At 41.4% G+C, this 9,800-nt stretch overlaps 1 non-coding gene across 1 annotated transcript; it reads right to left on the reverse strand.

The window, feature by feature from the left end:
- Window positions 1–588: 588 nt before the first annotated feature.
- On the reverse strand, window positions 589–696 carry LOC112730923 (small nucleolar RNA R71). The gene has a single exon (XR_003166724.1). It is a non-coding gene; the product is annotated as a small nucleolar RNA R71 (small nucleolar RNA).
- Window positions 697–9,800: the final 9,104 nt, after the last annotated feature.

The raw sequence follows: 9,800 nt of genomic DNA on the forward strand, positions 1-9,800 counted from the left end.
GTATAAAGGATCTCTATTATTATTATTAGTTTTCTGTGCCTTCTTCTTTGTCATATGAGCAGGAGCAAGGATAAGAACATTCTTGTGGAAGCAGATCCAGAACCTGAAAGGACTCTAAAGAGAAAATTAAGAGAAGCTAAAATACAACAATCCAGAGATAACCTTTCAGAAATTTTCGAACAGGCAGAGGAGATGGCAACCGAAAATAATAATAATGTAAGGAAGATGCTTGGTGACTTTACTGCACCTAATTCCAATTTACATGGAAGAAGCATCTCCATTCCTGCCATTGGAGCAAACAACTTTGAGCTGAAACCTCAATTAGTTTCTCTGATGCAGCAGAACTGCAAGTTTCATGGACTTCCATCTGAAGATCCTTTTCAGTTCTTAACTGAATTCTTGCAGATATGTGATACTGTTAAGACTAATGGAGTAGATCCTGAAGTCTACAGGCTCATGCTTTTCCCTTTTGCTGTAAAAGACAGAGCTAGATTATGGTTGGATTCTCAACCCAAAGACAGCCTGAACTCTTGGGATAAGCTGGTCACGGCTTTCTTAGCCAAGTACTTTCCTCCTCAAAAGCTGAGCAAGCTTAGAGCTGATGTTCAAACCTTCAGACAGAAAGAAGGTGAATCCCTCTATGAAGCTTGGGAAAGATACAAACAGTTGACCAAAAAGTGTCCTTCTGACATGCTTTCAGAATGGACCATCCTGGATATATTCTATGATGGTTTATCTGAGCTATCAAAGATGTCATTGGACACTTCTGCAGGTGGATCCATTCACCTAAAGAAAACGCCTGCAGAAGCTCAAGAACTCATTGACATGGTTGCTAATAACCAGTTCATGTACACTTCTGAAAGGAATCCTGTGAATAATGGGACGCCTATGAAGAAGGGAGTTCTTGAAGTTGATACTCTGAATGCCATATTGGCTCAGAATAAAATATTGACTCAGCAAGTCAATATGATCTCTCAGAGTCTGCATGGAATGCAAGCTGCATCCAACAGTACTCAAGAGGCATCTTCTGAAGAAGAAGCCTATGATCCTGAGAACCCTGCAATAGCAGAGGTAAATTACTTAGGTGAACCTTATGGAAACACCTATAACTCAACATGGAGAAATCATCCAAATTTCTCATGGAAGGATCAAAAGCCCCAACAAGGCTTTAATAATGGTGGAAGAAACAGGTTTAGCAATAGCAAACCTTTTCCATCATCAACTCAGCAACAGACAGAGAACTCTGAACAAAATGCTTCTAATTTAGCAAATCTAGTCTCTGATCTATCTAAGGCCACTGTAAGTTTCATGAATGAAACAAGGTCTTCCATTAGAAATCTGGAAGCACAAGTGGGCCAGCTGAGTAAAAGGATCACTGAAATCCCTCCTAGTACTCTCCCAAGCAATACAGAAGAGAATCCAAAAGGAGAGTGCAAGGCCATTGACATAAGCGCCATGGCCAAACCTGTGAGGAGAGGAGAGGACGTGAATCCCAAGGAGGAAGGCCTCCTGGGACGTCCAGTGGTCAATAAGGAGCTTCCCTCTGAGGAACCAAAGGACTCTGGGGCCCATCTAGAGACCATAGAGATCCCATTGAACCTCCTTATGCCCTTCATGAGCTCTGATGAGTATTCCTCCTCTGAAGAGAATGAGGATGTTACTGAAGAGCAAACTGCCAAGTTTCTTGGTGCTATCATGAAGCTAAATGCCAAATTATTTGGCATTGATACTTGGGAAGTTGAACCTCCCTTGTTCATCAATGAACTAAGTGATCTGGATCAACTGACATTGCCTCAGAAGAGACAGGATCCTGGAAAGTTCATAATACCCTGTACCATAGGCACCATGATCTTTAAGGCTCTGTATGACCTGGGTTCAGGAATAAACCTCATGCCCCTCTCTGTAATAGAGAAACTGGGAATCTATGGGGTGCAAGCTGCTAAAATCTCACTAGAGATGGCAGACATCTCAAGAAGACAGGCTTATGGACAAGTAGAAGATGTATTAGTAAAGGTTGAAGGCCTTTACATACCTACTGATTTCATAGTCCTGGATACTGGAAAGGAAGAGGATGAATCTATCATCCTAGGAAGACCTTTCCTGGCCACAGCAAGAGCTGTGATTGATGTTGACAGAGGTGAAATATTCCTTCAATGGAATGAGAACTCCCTTGTATTCAAAACTCAAGGATCTCCCTCTGCAACCATGGAGAGGAAGCTTGAAAAGCTTCTCTCAAAGCAGAGTCAACCAGAGCCCCCACAGTCAAACTCTAAGTTTGGTGTTGGGAGGCCACAACCAAACTCTAAGTTTGGAGTTGAACTCCCATATCCAAACTCTAAGTTTGGTGTTGGAAAGTCTCAACAAAGCTCTGCACATCTGTGAGGCTCCATGAGAGCCCACTGTCAAGCTATTGACATTAAAGAAGCGCTTGTTGGGAGGCAACCCAATGTTTATCTAATTCTTATTTTTATTGTTTTTCATGTTTTCATAGGGTCATGATCATGTGGAGTCACAAAATAAATAGAAAAATTGAAAACGGAATCAAAAACAGCAGAAGAAAAATCACACCCTGGAGGAGCATCTGTCTGGCGTTCAGCGCCAGAACAGAGCATGGTTCTGGCGCTGAACGCCCAAAATGGGCAGCTTCTGGGCGCTGAACGCCAGAACAGGCATGGTTCTGGCGTTCAACGCCAGAAATGGCACACAGATGGGCGTTGAACGCCCAAAATGGTCACCAACCTGGCGCTGAACGCCCAGAGTTGGATACAAAGGCATTTTTACATGCCTAATGGGTGCAGGGATGTAAATCCTTAAACACCTCAGGATCTGTGGACTCCACAGGATCCACTCAGGATCTGTGGACCCCACAGGATCCACTCAAGATCTGTGGACCCCACAGGATCCCCACCTACCTCCACTCACTTCTTCTCACCACTCTCTTTCACACAACCCCATAAACACTCTTACCTAAAAACCCCTCACCAATCACCTCAATCTCTCTCTTCCCCACTAAACCTTCACCACTCACATCCATCTCCTCTTCCCCATAAACCTACCCCATAAACTCCACCTACCATCAAAATTCAAAACCAATTTCCCACCCAAACCCACCCATATGGCCGAACCTTAACCCCCCCTCCATTCCCTATATAAAGACCTCCATTCTTCACCAAATTCACACAACACACCCCTCTACACTCTCCTTAGCCGAAACCACATCTCCCTCTCCCTCTCCATATTTCTTCTTCTTCTTCTTCTATTCTTTTGTTTATTGCTCGAGGGCGAGCAATATTCTAAGTTTGGTGTGGTAAAAGCATAGCTTTTTTGTTTTTCCATTACCATTGATGGCATCTAAGACCGGAGAATCCTCTAGAAGAGGGAAAGGGAAGACAAAAGCTTCCACATCCGAGTCATGGGAGATGGAAAGGTTCATCTCCAAAGCCCATCAAGACCACTTCTATGATGTTGTGGCCAAGAAAAAGGTGATCCCTGAGGTCCCTTTTAAACTCAAAAGAAATGAGTATCCGGAGATCCGACATGAAATTCAAAGAAGAGGTTGGGAAGTTCTAACAAATCCCATCCAACAAGTCGGCATCCTAATGGTTCAAGAGTTCTATGCCAATGCATGGATCACCAAGAACCATGATCAAAGTAAGAACCCGGATCCAAAGAACTATGTTACAATGGTTCGGGGGAAATACTTAGATTTTAGTCCGGAAAATGTGAGGTTGGCGTTCAACTTGCCATACATGGAAGAGAACGCACGCCCCTACACAAGGAGAGTCAACTTTGATCAAAGGTTGGACCAAGTCCTTATGGACATATGTGAAGAAGGAGCTCAATGGAAGATTGACTCCAAAGGCAAGCCGGTTCAACTAAGAAGATTGGACCTCAAGCCTATAGCTAGAGGATGGTTGGAGTTTATTCAATGCTCAATCATTCCCACTAGCAACCGGTCTGAAGTTACTATAGACCGGGCTATCATGATCCATAGCATCATGATTGGAGAAGAGGTGGAAGTTCATGAGATTATACCTCAAGAACTCTACAAGGTGGCTGACAAGTCTTCCACTATGGCAAGGTTAGCCTTTCCTCACCTCATCTGCCACCTATGCAATTCGGCTGGGATTGACATAGAGGGAGATATCCTCATCAAAGAGGACAAGCCCATCACTAAGAAAAAGATGGAGCAAGCAAGAGAGCCCAGTCATGGAGCTCAAGAGGCGCAAGAAGCTCACTTCCATGAGATCCCTGAGATGCCTCAAATGCACTTTCCTCCACAAAACTATTGGGAGCAAATCAACACCTCCCTAGGAGAATTGAGTTCCAATATGGGACAACTAAGGGTGGAACATCAAGAGCACTCCATCATGCTGCATGAAATAAGAGAAGATCAAAAAGCAATGAGGGAGGAGCAACAAAGACAAGGAAGAGACATAGAAGAGCTCAAGGACATCATTGGTTCCTCAAGAAGGAAACGCCACCATCACTAAGGTGGATTCATTCCTTGTTCTTGCCTTCTCTGTTTTTCGTTTTCTATATTATGTGCTTATCTATGTTTGTGCCTTCACTACATGATCATTAGTAGTTAGTAACTTTGTCTTAAAGATATGAATATCCTATGAATCCATCACCTCTCTTAAAAGAAAAATGTTTTAATTCAAAAGAACAAGAAGTACATGAGTTTCGAATTTATCCTTGAACTTAGTTTAATTATATTGATGTGGTGACAATGCTTCTTGTTTTCTGAATGTATGCTTGAACAGTGCATATGCCTTTTGAAGTTGTTGTTTAAGAATGTTAAATATGTTGGCTCTTGAAAGAATGATGACTAGGAGACATGTTATTCAATAATCTGAAAAATCATAAAAATGATTCTTGAAGCAAGAAAAAGCAGCAAAGAACAAAGCTTGCAGAAAAAAAAAGGGGCGAAAAAAAAATAGAAAAAAAAAGAGAAAGAAAAAGAAAAAGCAAGCAGAAAAAGCCAATAACCCTTAAAACCAAAAGGCAAGGGCAAATAAAAAGGATCCCAAGGCTTTGAGCATCAGTGGATAGGAGGGCCTAAAGGAATAAAATCCTGGTCTAAGCGGCTAAACCAAGCTGTCCCTAACCATGTGCTTGTGGCGTGTAGGTGTCAAGTGAAAACTTGAGACTGAGCGGTTAAAGTCAAGGTCCAAAGCAAAAACAAAGAGTGTGCTTAAGAACCCTGGACACCTCTAATTGGGGACTTTAGCAAAGCTGAGTCACAATCTGAAAAGGTTCACCCAATTATGTGTCTGTGGCATTTATGTATCTGGTGGTAACACTGGAAAACAAAGTGCTTAGGGCCACGGCCAAGACTCATAAAGAAGCTGTGTTCAAGAATCATCATACTGAACTAGGAGAATCAATAACACTATCTGAACTCTGAGTTCCTATAGATGCCAATCATTCTAACCTCAATGGATAAAGTGAGATGCCAAAACTATTCAAGAGGCAAAAAGCTATAAGTCCCGCTCATATGATTGAAGCTCTGTTTCATTGATAGTTTGGAATTTATAGTATATTCTCTTCTTTTTATCCTATTTGATTTTCAGTTGCTTGGGGACAAGCAACAATTTAAGTTTGGTGTTGTGATGAGCGGATAATTTATACGCTTTTTGGCATTGTTTTTAGTATGTTTTTAGTAGGATCTAGTTACTTTTAGGGATGTTTTCCTTATTTTTTATGTTAAATTCACATTTCTGGACTTTACTATGAGTTTGTATGTTTTTCTGTGATTTCAGGTATTTTCTGGCTGAAATTGAGGGACTTGAGCAGAAATCAGATTCAGAGGTTGAAAAAGGACTGCTGATGCTGTTGGATTCTGACCTCCCTGCACTCAAAGTAGATTTTCTGGAGCTACAGAACTCGAAATGGCGCGTTTCCAATTGCGTTGGAAAGTAGACATCCAGGGCTTTTCAGAAATATATAATAGTTCATACTTTGGCCAAGAATAGATGACGTAAACTGGCGTTCAACGCCAGCCTTCTGCCCAAATCTGGCGTCCAGCGCCAGAAAAGGATCCAAAACCAGAGTTGAACGCCCAAACTGGCACAGAAACTGGCGTTCAACTCCACAAATGGCCTCTGCACGTGCAACACTCAGGCTCAGCCCAAACACACACCAAGTGGGCCCAGAAAGTGGATTTATGCATCAATTACTTACTCATGTAAACCCTAGTGACTAGTTTATTATAAATAGGACCTTTTACTAGTCTTTTGGACCATCTTTTGGTCTCACTTTTATTCCATTGTTCATCTTTGGATTACCTTATGATCCTTTGATCACGTTTTAGGGGGCTGGCCATCTCGGCTATGCCTGGACCTTCACTTATGTATTTTTAACGGTAGAGTTTCTACACTCCATAGATTAAGGTGTGGAGCTCTGCTGTTCCTCAAAGATTAATGCAAGTACTACTATTTTCTATTCAATTCTTCTTATTTCTCTTCTAAGATATCCATTCGCACCCAAGAACATGATGAAGGTGATGATTATGTGTGACGCTCATCATCCTTCTCCCTTATGAACGCGTGCCTGACAAACACTTCTGTTCTACATGAATTAAGCTAGAATGAATATCTCTTAGATCTCCTAACCAGAATCTTTGTGGCGTAAGCTAGAATGATGGCGGCATTCAAGAGAATCCGGAAGGTCTAAACCTTGTCTGTGGTATTTTGAGTAGGATTCAATGATTGAATGATTGTGACGAGCTTCAAACTCGCGATTGTTGGGCGTTAGTGACAGACGCAAAAGGAGGGTGAATCCTATTCCAGCATGATCGAGAACCGACAGATGAATAGCCGTGCCGTGACAGGGTGCGTGAGCATATTATTCACTGAGAGGAGGGGATGTAGCCACTGACAACGGTGATGCCCTTGCATAAAGCCAGCCATGGAAAGGAGTAAGACTGATTGGATGAAGATAGCAGGAAAGCAGAGGTTCAGAGGAACGAAAAGTATCTCCATTTGCTTATCTGAAATTTCTACCAATAACTTACATAAGTATCTCTATCCCTATTTTATTAATTAATATTCGAAAACCACATAACTATTTTATATCTGCCTGACTGAGATCTACAAGGTGACCATAGCTTGCTTCATACCAACAATCTCCGTGGGATTCGACCCTTACTCACGTAAGGTATTACTTGGACGACCCAGTGCACTTGCTGGTTAGTTGTATCGAAGTTGTGACAATTATGAATTAAGATTAGGGCACCAAGCTTTGGAGCCATTACCAGGATTTGTTCGAGCCTGGAGATCACAATTCCGTGCACCATTGTCACAAGTAACAAACTCCTAAATAAATTGATAACCGAAGTATTCAAACCTCGGGTCGTCTTCTCAAGGAATTGCAGGGAGGTATGTTCTTATTATTGGTTATGAGTTTGTAAATTGGGGTTTTGGAGTTTGGGCAATGGGCACAGGTATATTTAAATAACAAGTAAAATAAATTAACAATAATAAAATCTCTTGGCAAGGTATGAAGAACTGGAAGTCCTATCCTAGTTATCCTTATCAATTGTAATAAGAATTGGATTTTTCTCCCACTTTGTTAACCTCTAACTATGAAGGTAAGTTAAGTGGATGAATTAATTTTTATTCCTTAGGTCCTAGTCTTTCCTTGGGAAAGGCTAGAGTTATTGGAACTCGAATTAATTCTTGAAGAATTCTAATTTTCAGTCAACAATGAGTTTGATAACTCAAGTGTCTCCAATGACTCAACCAAAGCCAAAAGGGAAAAATTCAAATTATTTATATAATAAATAAAAGAAAGCAATCATAATTCTGAAATACCTCAATTAGCACTAATAAAGATATCAAATATAATATGGAAGAGTTCATAAATTAAATTAGAAAAATAAAGAAAAAGAACATTGAACCTGGGATTGAGAGGCACTCCTAAAACTAAGAGAAATCCTAAATCCTAATCCTAAGAGAGAGGAGAGAACCTCTCTCTCAAAAAACTACATCTAAATTCTAAAATTGTGAATATGAAAGCTTATGTTTATGAATGGATGCATTCCCCCACTTTATATCCTCTAATCTGTGTTTTCCGGACCACAAACTAGGTCGAAAATAGCCCAGAAATCGCTGGAGAAGAAATCTGCCACGCTGATTTTTCGCCACTGCGACGCGTCCGCATGGATTACGCGACCGCATCACCTAGCGTCAGGGCAACTATGATATATTATATATCAAATCGAAGCCCCAGACGTTAGCTTTCCAACGCAACTGGAACCGTGTCATTTGGACCTCTTTAGCTAAAGTTATAGCCATTTGAGTGCGGAGAGGTCAGGCTGGACAGCTTAGTAATTTCTCCAACTTCTTGTATTCCTTCCACTTTTGCATGCTTCCTTTCCATCCTTCGAGCCATTCCTGCCCTGTAATCTCTGAAATCACTTGACACACATATCAAGGCATCTAATGGTGATAAGAGAGGATTAATATTGGCAATATAAAGGCCAAAGAAGCATGTTTTCAATTAAAGCACATAATTAGGAAGGCAAATGTAAAACCATGAAAATAGTATGAATAAGTAGGTAAAGAGTTGATAAAATCCACTCAATTAAGCACAAGATAAACCATAAAATAGTGGTTTATCAGCTTGCATGCAATCTCGGAAACCATTCCTTGGTATGCACCAATCGCCAATTACTTAGTATCTCGCTCCTTCCCTCCTAACCTCTCCAAACATCAAAGGGATAAGCTAAAAACCGAATCCAAATACTATGCGTGGGATGACCCATACCTTTGGAGATGTGGGGCAGATCAAGTAATTCGGAGGTGCATTCCACAAATAGAATTCCACTCAATCTTGGAAGCTTGCCACTCCTCCGAAGGAGGAGGCCATTTTGGACCTCAAAGAACGGCAAGGAAAATCCTAGATTGTGGCTTTTGGTGGCCAACTCTTTTCAAGGACTCTTCTCATTTTTGTAAATCTTGTTCTCAATGCATTAGATTTGGCAATATCTCTAAGAAGGATGAAATTCCCCAACAAACTATGCTATTTTGTGAGATTTTTGACGTGTGGGGAACTGACTTCATGGGGCCATTCCCAAATTCTAATGGTTTCCTCTACATTCTACTCGACGTTGATTATGTGTCCAAATAGGTGAAAGCAATACCCACCCAGACGGATGATGCTAATGTGGTCCTTTCTTTTGTGAGAAATAATATCATTTGTAGATTTGGGTCGCCACGAGCAATCGTGAGCGACCAAGGTTCACATTTTTGCAACAAAAGAATGGACGGACTAATGAGAAAATATGGCATCATGCATAAAGTAGCCACGGCCTACCACCCACAAACAAACGGCCAAGCCGAGGTTTCCAATCGGGAGATCAAACGTATCTTAGAAAGGATTGTGAAACCCAATAGGAAAGATTGGAGTGCCAAGCTCACCGATGCATTATGGACCTACCGAACGGCCTACAAAACGCCAATTGGCATGAGCCCCTTTCGGTTGGTGTACGGCAAAGCTTGCCATTTGCCGGTGGAAATAGAGCACAAGGCGTATTGGGCCATCAAGGAGTGTAATCCGAGTTTGGGTGGAGCCGGAATTGAGAGGAAGCTACAATTAGCGGAGTTGGAATGTTTGAGACTTGAAGCTTATGAGAACTCTAGACTTTACAAGGAAAAAATGAAAGCCATCCATGATAGGAACATAAGAGGCAAAGAATTCAAGGCCAGTGATCTTGTCCTTCTTTACAATTCTAGATTGAGATTGTTGCCCGGTAAACTAAGGTCAAAATGGGAAGGCCCATATCAAGTAGTGAA

Source organism: Arachis hypogaea, chromosome 12 (assembly GCF_003086295.3).
Source record: "Arachis hypogaea cultivar Tifrunner chromosome 12, arahy.Tifrunner.gnm2.J5K5, whole genome shotgun sequence".
In the NCBI taxonomy this organism is placed as follows: Eukaryota; Viridiplantae; Streptophyta; class Magnoliopsida; order Fabales; family Fabaceae; genus Arachis; species Arachis hypogaea.